The sequence below is a fragment of the Schistocerca nitens genome, chromosome 9 (genome assembly GCF_023898315.1).
Source record: "Schistocerca nitens isolate TAMUIC-IGC-003100 chromosome 9, iqSchNite1.1, whole genome shotgun sequence".
NCBI classification, from domain to species: domain Eukaryota; kingdom Metazoa; phylum Arthropoda; class Insecta; order Orthoptera; family Acrididae; genus Schistocerca; species Schistocerca nitens.
Window position 1 is genome coordinate 153,588,642 of NC_064622.1, and position 7,917 is coordinate 153,596,558.

Consider the following 7,917-nt stretch of genomic DNA (forward strand, 5'->3'; position numbering starts at 1 on the left):
ATAGAGACAACGTACAGATAACTTGGATTGCAGAACTGTGTTGCGATCATAGTTGCAGAACGTCGTGTTATACAAAGTAAGGGCGCCTGTGTTTGATCCTTGCGACTTCTTCCTCGACGATGTTTGGCTAGTGTAATTATGTTTTGACTCAACCATATATAATAAGTGATAAAACTAAATTCAAACACTGCGTTTCTACACCCAAGTTGCTATCCTCGGGTCAGTTATGCATCTGTGAAGTAAATTTTAAAATTTTTCCGATTTTGAATTCGTTTCGGTCTTCCGACTGGACGTTGTTTCTGCAGTTTTTCGAAGGGCTCCTGCCAGTCTTCTTCAGGTCAACCCTCAAAGACAGAAGATGACTTCCGACATCCTGCAATTTATTAGCACGCTGTGAGTCTACTGCGCACGCGTTAAGATAGTGATGGCTGGCTGACCACACTACAAAGAACACTGATGGGCCGTGCGGTTCTAGGCGCTACAGTCCGGAACCGCGAGACTGCTACGGTCGCAGGTTCGAATCCTGCCTCGGGCACGGATGTGTGTGATGTCCTAAGGTTAGTTAGGTTTAAGTAGTTCTAAGTTCTAGAGGACTGATGACCTAAGATGTTAAGTCCCATAGTGCTCAGAACCATTTGATCCATTTTTGGCCTCGGTGAGCGACAAACCAGACTTTCACAATCATATCACCGATGGCGTTGCCCACCGGGTAGTGAGGCCAATCTGCTACCACTATATTAACGCAACCGCCGAATATTTAAAGCGCACTACCAAAATGCGGGACAGGAAGGCCTCGTTCTTCAATGGCTGACCTAAAGATTACTTACAGGTACCCAGTCGAAAAATAGGTTACCGCGGATAGCGAGGACCAGTAACAAAGTCGAAACTTCTTTGAATAAACTTGTGCACTTAATGTGAAACTTATTAGCGCTCTATATGTCTTCCGAGGGGCAACGGCCTTACCGCAGTGGTTACACCGGTTCCCGTTAGATCACCGAAGTTAAGCGCTGTCGGACGTGGTCGGCACTTGGATGGGTGACCATCCAGGCCGCCATGCGCTGTTGCCATTTTTCTGGGTGCACTCAGCCTCGTGATGCCAATTGAGGAGCTACTCGACCGATTAGTAGCGGCTTCGGTCAAGAACACCATGATAACGACCGGGAGAGCGGTGTGCTGACCCCCTGCCCCTCCTATCCGCATCCTCCACTGAGGAGGACACGGCGGTCGGATGGTCCCGGTAGGCCACTCGTGGCCTGAAGACGGAGTGCTTTTTATATGTCTTCCGCGCACGTGTTAAGACAGTGCTGGCTGGGTGATCACACTACAAAGTACGCCGATGGCTTCGGTGAGCGACAACCCTTGACTTTCGCATTTCCATCACCGATGGCGCTACACGCCGTCTAGTGTGGCCAGTCTGCCACCACTGTACTAAAGCAACAGCAGAATACAAAAATTGCGTTAATAAATTGCGGGACAGGGAAGGTCTTCATACTTCAATGGCTCACATGAAGAAGACTGGTAAGATCCCAATCGAAAAATCGGTGATTGTGGCTAATGAGGATTGACAGCAAAGCCATAACATCTTTGAATGAACTTGTGCACTTAACCTGAGGATAAGAACGTGCTTCCCGAAGTGTGTCAGTCGACCGTTATCTGACGCTTATTGTATGAGGTTGATTCAAAGTTTAGTTACCAGTAATTACGTATTAACCACGTCTTCGAATATCACTAAAAATCTAATGTGATAAGGTTGTGCTAGTATCATATCATATTATAGCGGAGATCAATTGACTCAGACAGCAGCTAAACAAAGATTCAAACTGATTTCGTCATTGCAAGCACCAACAACTTTAAGGTTCCCGGAAACAAGTCAGGATGATAGAAACACCACAAGCCATCAACAAAGAACTACGAGCCAGTTAAAATGGTTACGACATGTCAGTAATATGGCTACAGTACCCATTTACAGAGTTCCGGTTCAGATTCTCTAGACGATGCCCGGGCTCATTACCAAGAATAATTTGAGCGCGTAACCAAAAAGTTGAAAGGAAGGGGTATTAGGACATATTTGGTACAGCCAAACTCTGTGTATTGCTATTTGTAGAGATTCACTAGAAAAGTCCAACACTTCAAGAAACTAAACAAACTGAAAGGAACGTCGAATAAGTAATGCAACACTTTTTTTTCAACTGATTTCTGTTGAAAAAATGACGAATTTTTTGTGGCACAACGTGGAATATAGCCACTTCAATCTCTATAGTATCATGAAGTTCTGTTAAGTGCCAGAACTATACGCAGCCTTCAAAATAGCCTGTGTAACGGAGGTGAGTCCCAAGTAAAGAAATGCCATTGAGTTTCTTTTGGCGGAGAACTAAAGCATCGCAGATATTCATATGCGCTTTTAGAATATCTACCGAGACCTGTCACTGAACAAAAACACAGTCGTTGGGTGAGGCGTCTGTCATCATCGCAAGAAGTTTGCACAGACCTGTCCGGTCTCCTGTTTGAAGGTTGGTCGCGCATAGCTGTGACTCCTGCAGTATACAAATGTACGGACGCTCTCGTTCCAAGTGATTGACGGGTCACAACCCAACACCTTGCTGTTCACCTGGACATCTCTGTTCATAGTGCTGGCACACTCGTCCACCAGTTGGGGTACTCAGAGGTGTGTAAGCGCTGGGTTCCTCGCAGCCTAACGGAAGACCGTAAAGAGCAATGAAAGACTACCTGTACCGAACTGCTTGCGCGTTACGATGCTGGTAGTGACCACTTTTTGTCGAACGTGGTCACAGGCGAAGGAACACAGATTCACCAGTTCGATCCGGAGACAAATTGGCAATGCATGGATTGACGCCACACCACCGTTCCTCCGAAGAAAAAGTTCAAAACCACAGACGGTGAAGTCAAGACGAAAGCTTTCTGGGGCTCTGAAAGGATTATTCTGTTTGATATTTACCCTCATGGTGCAACGATCAACACTGAAGTATATTGTGCTAACCCCGGGATACTGAAGAAGTGACTTCAGCTTTGCGTCGAAGCAAAAATGGAAACTTCTCCTTATCTTGGACGACGCAAGGCCTCAGGCAAGGCTGCACACCGGAGAGCGCCTCATAAAACTTTATTGAACGTTTCTTCTTCATTCACGATGTACCGAATCTGATATCCTCCGACTTTCAGATGGTTCAAATTGCTCTGAACACTATAGGACTTAACTTCTGAGGTCATCAGTCCCCTAGAACTTAGAACTACTTAAACCTAACTAACCTAAGGACATCACACACACCCATGCCCGAGGCAGGATTCGGACCTGCGACCGTAGCGCCTAGAACCGCTCGGCCACTCCGTTCCGATTTTCATTTGTTTGGTCCAATGAAGGATACTTTCCACGGGAAGCAGTTACTGATGCAGTAAAACTGTAGTTCCTAGGACGACCGTTACAGTTGTTCCATGCTTAAAAGTCCTTCGAAGAAGGTGGCGTAAGGCCTTCTCATTGAACAGAGATTGCATTGAAAAATAGGATTTTGTAACAAAGAGGGTGAAGAATAGGTAAAGAATAATATGATGTTTTGGTGTCTTGAATATAACCAGACTGCTTTTACAAAATAAAATGTGTTGCATTACTTACGGAAAGTTTTGCCCACTTCAGTCACACTGAAATCGAACTTGTGAGAAGTTCTCACTGGCGCCCGGGTTCCCCGATTTGTGGAAGGCCTTAGATACAACTCCGAAATGTTACCTAATTAACAAAAAGGAACGTACGAGATATCTGTCCAGTGTTTCGACTGAAGACTCCATATCAAACAGAACACAGCATGTCGAGAGAAATCTTCAGGAGTGAAGAGGGAATGTTACAAAACCATTTTTTTCATTTCGTTAGCATTAATACCGTCTAATATGGGCTCTGCTGTATTACAGGTTTCGCAAATTTTATTTTATTTCATATTGCGGCTGGATGCACTTCCTGTTTTTCGAATCACCTGTTGTCCGAGGCAGGGTGTTCGCGTGCTCCCCTTGTCTGCGTTGTGTAAACTCTGTTCAGCGTGTGAACGTATTTTGACTGTTCGAGTACTGTATTTTCTCAGAATGGAAGTGGGGACAAGATCAGAATCTGCCAGAGCTGCATGGGAAACCGCTTGTAAACTGCAATCATGCTAGGTGGTGCACCAGCCTCGGTCGTTAATCCACCGCAAGGGTTCGGTCCGTATCTGAATCACTTCCACGTCTCGCAAGTTGGCATACTGCGCGTTGTGCTTTTCTTTTTTTAACTACTTATTTTATTCAACTCAAATACCAAAATCGTAAGGTTGTACGTACAAGCTGACTTCAAAAAATGGCTCCAAGCACTATGGAACTTAACATCTGAGGTCATCAGTCCCCTAGAACTTAGAACTACTTAAACCCACATAACCGAAGGACTTCAAACACGTCCATGCCAAAGGCAGGATTCGAACCTACGACCGTAGCGGTCGCTATGTTCCAGACTGAAGCGCCTAGAACCGCTCGGCCACAACGGCGGGCAATAATGTTGGTAGAACGGTAAAACTTGATACACATGCTTGAGATGACAGGGGTTTTTACTGAAGCAGAAAACGATTGCAGAAACCGACCAACCGATGGCTCTGCACAGCAGCTCGTCACTGACGGCGCACGGTAATCATGCATAAAATGAGGTGTAGTGACAGAGGCGGAGTCACACGCGCCAGCAATCCCGGTATGTCAACTGAACCAGAAAAGGCACTGTTAGTGAAACTTTATTCTCAAAATGGCGAATCTCTACTGCAACCTCAGAACCTATCACCATAAGAAGGGCATTTTAACGGGTGAAGGTCCTATAACAAACGTCACAGAAAAGAAAATGATAGAGAGGTTAGAAGTCACGGGTTATTTAGACGATCGTCCGCTGATCGGACAGTTGAAAAAGAAATAGAGACAATGGCGAGTTCATCTCCGCTTCCTGTAATCAGAGATTGTGAAGTCTGAAGTTGCAACTGCATTCCAATAAGAAGCGTACAAAATTCAATATCATCATGAACTGTTATCTACATATATGTGACAAGGATAACATCTGCGGTGTGGCCTTTTCAAAAGATGGGGAAGCTGATGCTCATTTCACATTCTGAGCGCCTTTTAACATCTACAACTGTAGAATTTGGGCTACCGGAATTCCTAGAACTGTCGAGGAAACGCCGCTGGATGAGGAAGTCACTCTGTGATATGAGTTTACCTCATCAATCTTGATTGGACCCTTTTTTTTTCGAGGGTGCTGATTTTCAAACTGTCATCGTTACGAGTTGGAGGCACGCCGATATTTTATAGAACCGCATCATCCTTAGCTTGCCTGGAATTACGACTTTTATGCAGGATGGCGCTCCACCCCATACTGCTACACGAGTGAAAGAACTCTTGCACTCATCGTTTGGTTGGGATCGCGGTCGGAGCCTCCAATTCCATCATGCTTAGCCTCCAAGGCCCATGATCTCAATCCATGTGATTATTGATCGACGTCCGGAAGTCGCAAGTCTACCGCGATCGTGCGACCTCTTTCGGGATGCTAAAAGACAATAACCGACGACTGTTGCACATCATAGCTACTGATACGCTGTAAACTGCTGTTTCGACACTGTCTCTTGGCTGCAGGTATTGTTGATGAATGATAGCCGACGTGCTAAGAATTTGTTATAAAGAATATCACCTTTACTTAATATCAGTTGTTGTGCCAATTATTGCTTTTGTATCATATGAAGTGGTATCTGTTCGTCCTTTTGTGTCTTTTCTTTTGTTTCAATAAAACCTCATTTCATTTGAAGCATGTGTGTCAATTTTTACCTCTCTACCTACTTTATTCTGTGAAGTATTGTATTTTCACATGTTATTGGACTTCTCGGATGTCCTGTATGTTGATGAATAGATTAATCATCATCAGCCCTTGCGATTATTTACATCAAACAAGAAATTAAAAGCAATGACAATAATGTGATGCTGGAAACGCTGACTACAACATTGAACACTTTGTATCCACGGGAACGCATAATTTTTAAACAACACAAATAGTTTTAATTCGTCTTGCAGACACTTTACTTTATTAAACCTTACAGATGGTTTGAACTGCTTTCAGATTTAAATAAGAAAGTTTAAAATACAGAATTGCCACAAGTGCTGTAGGAATCACATTTTTTTCTAAAATAAGGATTTTACTATTATAACAAGAAAATCAATAATCGATATATATGTTAATTATATGAATAATTTGTTCAATTTTTCTGTAAATGAAAGTAATCTGTCCATTTTTTATTAATTAAACTGAATACATATGAAAGTAATCGTGGGATACAAAACGTATCATTTCCTTCTCTCACACTTAAAACAAAGACAACAACGTTAATAATAATACTAATAATAATAATGATAATAATAATAATAATAATAATAATAATACCCGTGGAGGCCCGGGAAAAGAATAGGCCTCCGGTATGTTCTGCCAGTCGTAAAAGGCGACGAAAAGAACAAACCACTAATAGGGCTAACCCCTCTTTTAGTGTGATGAGTTGGTTCAGGACAGAACTAAAGAAGCCTCGGACAAGCGCCGTCATGGTCGGGGACGACGCTTGAACCCTATGCCCGCCCACAATGGTAACAACACTGCTAGCCAACTGGAAAATGATTTAAATCCAAATAGAGGTGTTTTGCAGGGTATGCTTCCTACAACCACCCTAGAAGGAAAACAAAGGCAGAGGATGAGATGGTCAGATGAAGTTAATCGACACCTCATGTTCTGTTATTACCAAGCAACAAACCTAGGAACCAACACAACTGGATACAGATCACAAGTATACACAACATTTATTACCAGATACCCAGAATTAAAATTTTTAACAGAACAACGACTAGCTGATCAGATCCGTGTAATAATCAAAAATAACAGTATACCCCAGTCAGAATTAGAAAACATCAAACAACAAGTACAACAAATACTGGAACAAAATAATGTGCAATCAGAAGAAGAAGAAAATACAGTAATGGACTCAAACATCCCAGAGCAAACAAACAAAGAACAACACGCACCAATTAAACAATCAGAGGAAAACGAAATCTTACGACAGCCACCAGAACAAGCACAAATAGAACACGAAGTGACACACATGTTAGATATAGAAGAAAAATTTCAGCTGACATATATAGAATACAAAGACACAAATACAGACATAAGACCATTCTTGCATAGACCACCAAATAACCCACAAGTCGAAACAACAATAAAAACTATCAACACAATCGTACACAACAAAATAAATGAAAACACAACTATGGAAGAGTTACAACTACTGGTTTATATAGGAGCACTCACTACACTAAATATGCACACTAGACAGAGATCAGAACCAACCAACACACAGAAGAAACCCACAAAACCAGCATGGCAACACAGGCTACAGATCAGAATAGAAAAACTGAGAAAAGACATCGGACAGCTAACACAATTTATAAGAAATGAAATCTCGGAAAAAAAACGAAAAAGGTTAGGTAAAATCTCACAACAAGAAGCGACAGAGCAATTAGACGAAAAGAAGCAGAAATTACAAACATTATCCAAACAACTCAGAAGATACAAAAAAAGGGAAAATAGAAGGAAACAAAACCAAACATTCAACACAAACGAAAAGAAATTTTACCAGACAATAGATAACACACACATTAATATAAACAATCCACCAAACATAACAGACATGGAACACTTCTGGAGCAGCATATGGTCTAACCCGGTACAATGGTTCAAATGGCTCTGAGCACTATGGGACTCAACTGCTGAGGTCATTAGTCCCCTAGAACTTAGAACTAGTTAAACCTAACTAACCTAAAGACATCACAAACATCCATGCCCGAGGCAGGATTCGAACCTGCGACCGTAGCGGTCTTGCG

The 7,917-nt window shown here is 42.6% G+C and overlaps 1 pseudogene; it reads left to right on the forward strand.

Annotated features, from left to right (window-relative positions):
- Nucleotides 1–949: 949 nt before the first annotated feature.
- LOC126204690 (5S ribosomal RNA) lies at nucleotides 950–1,067 on the forward strand (annotated as a pseudogene).
- The last annotated feature ends 6,850 nt before the right edge of the window (nucleotides 1,068–7,917 follow it).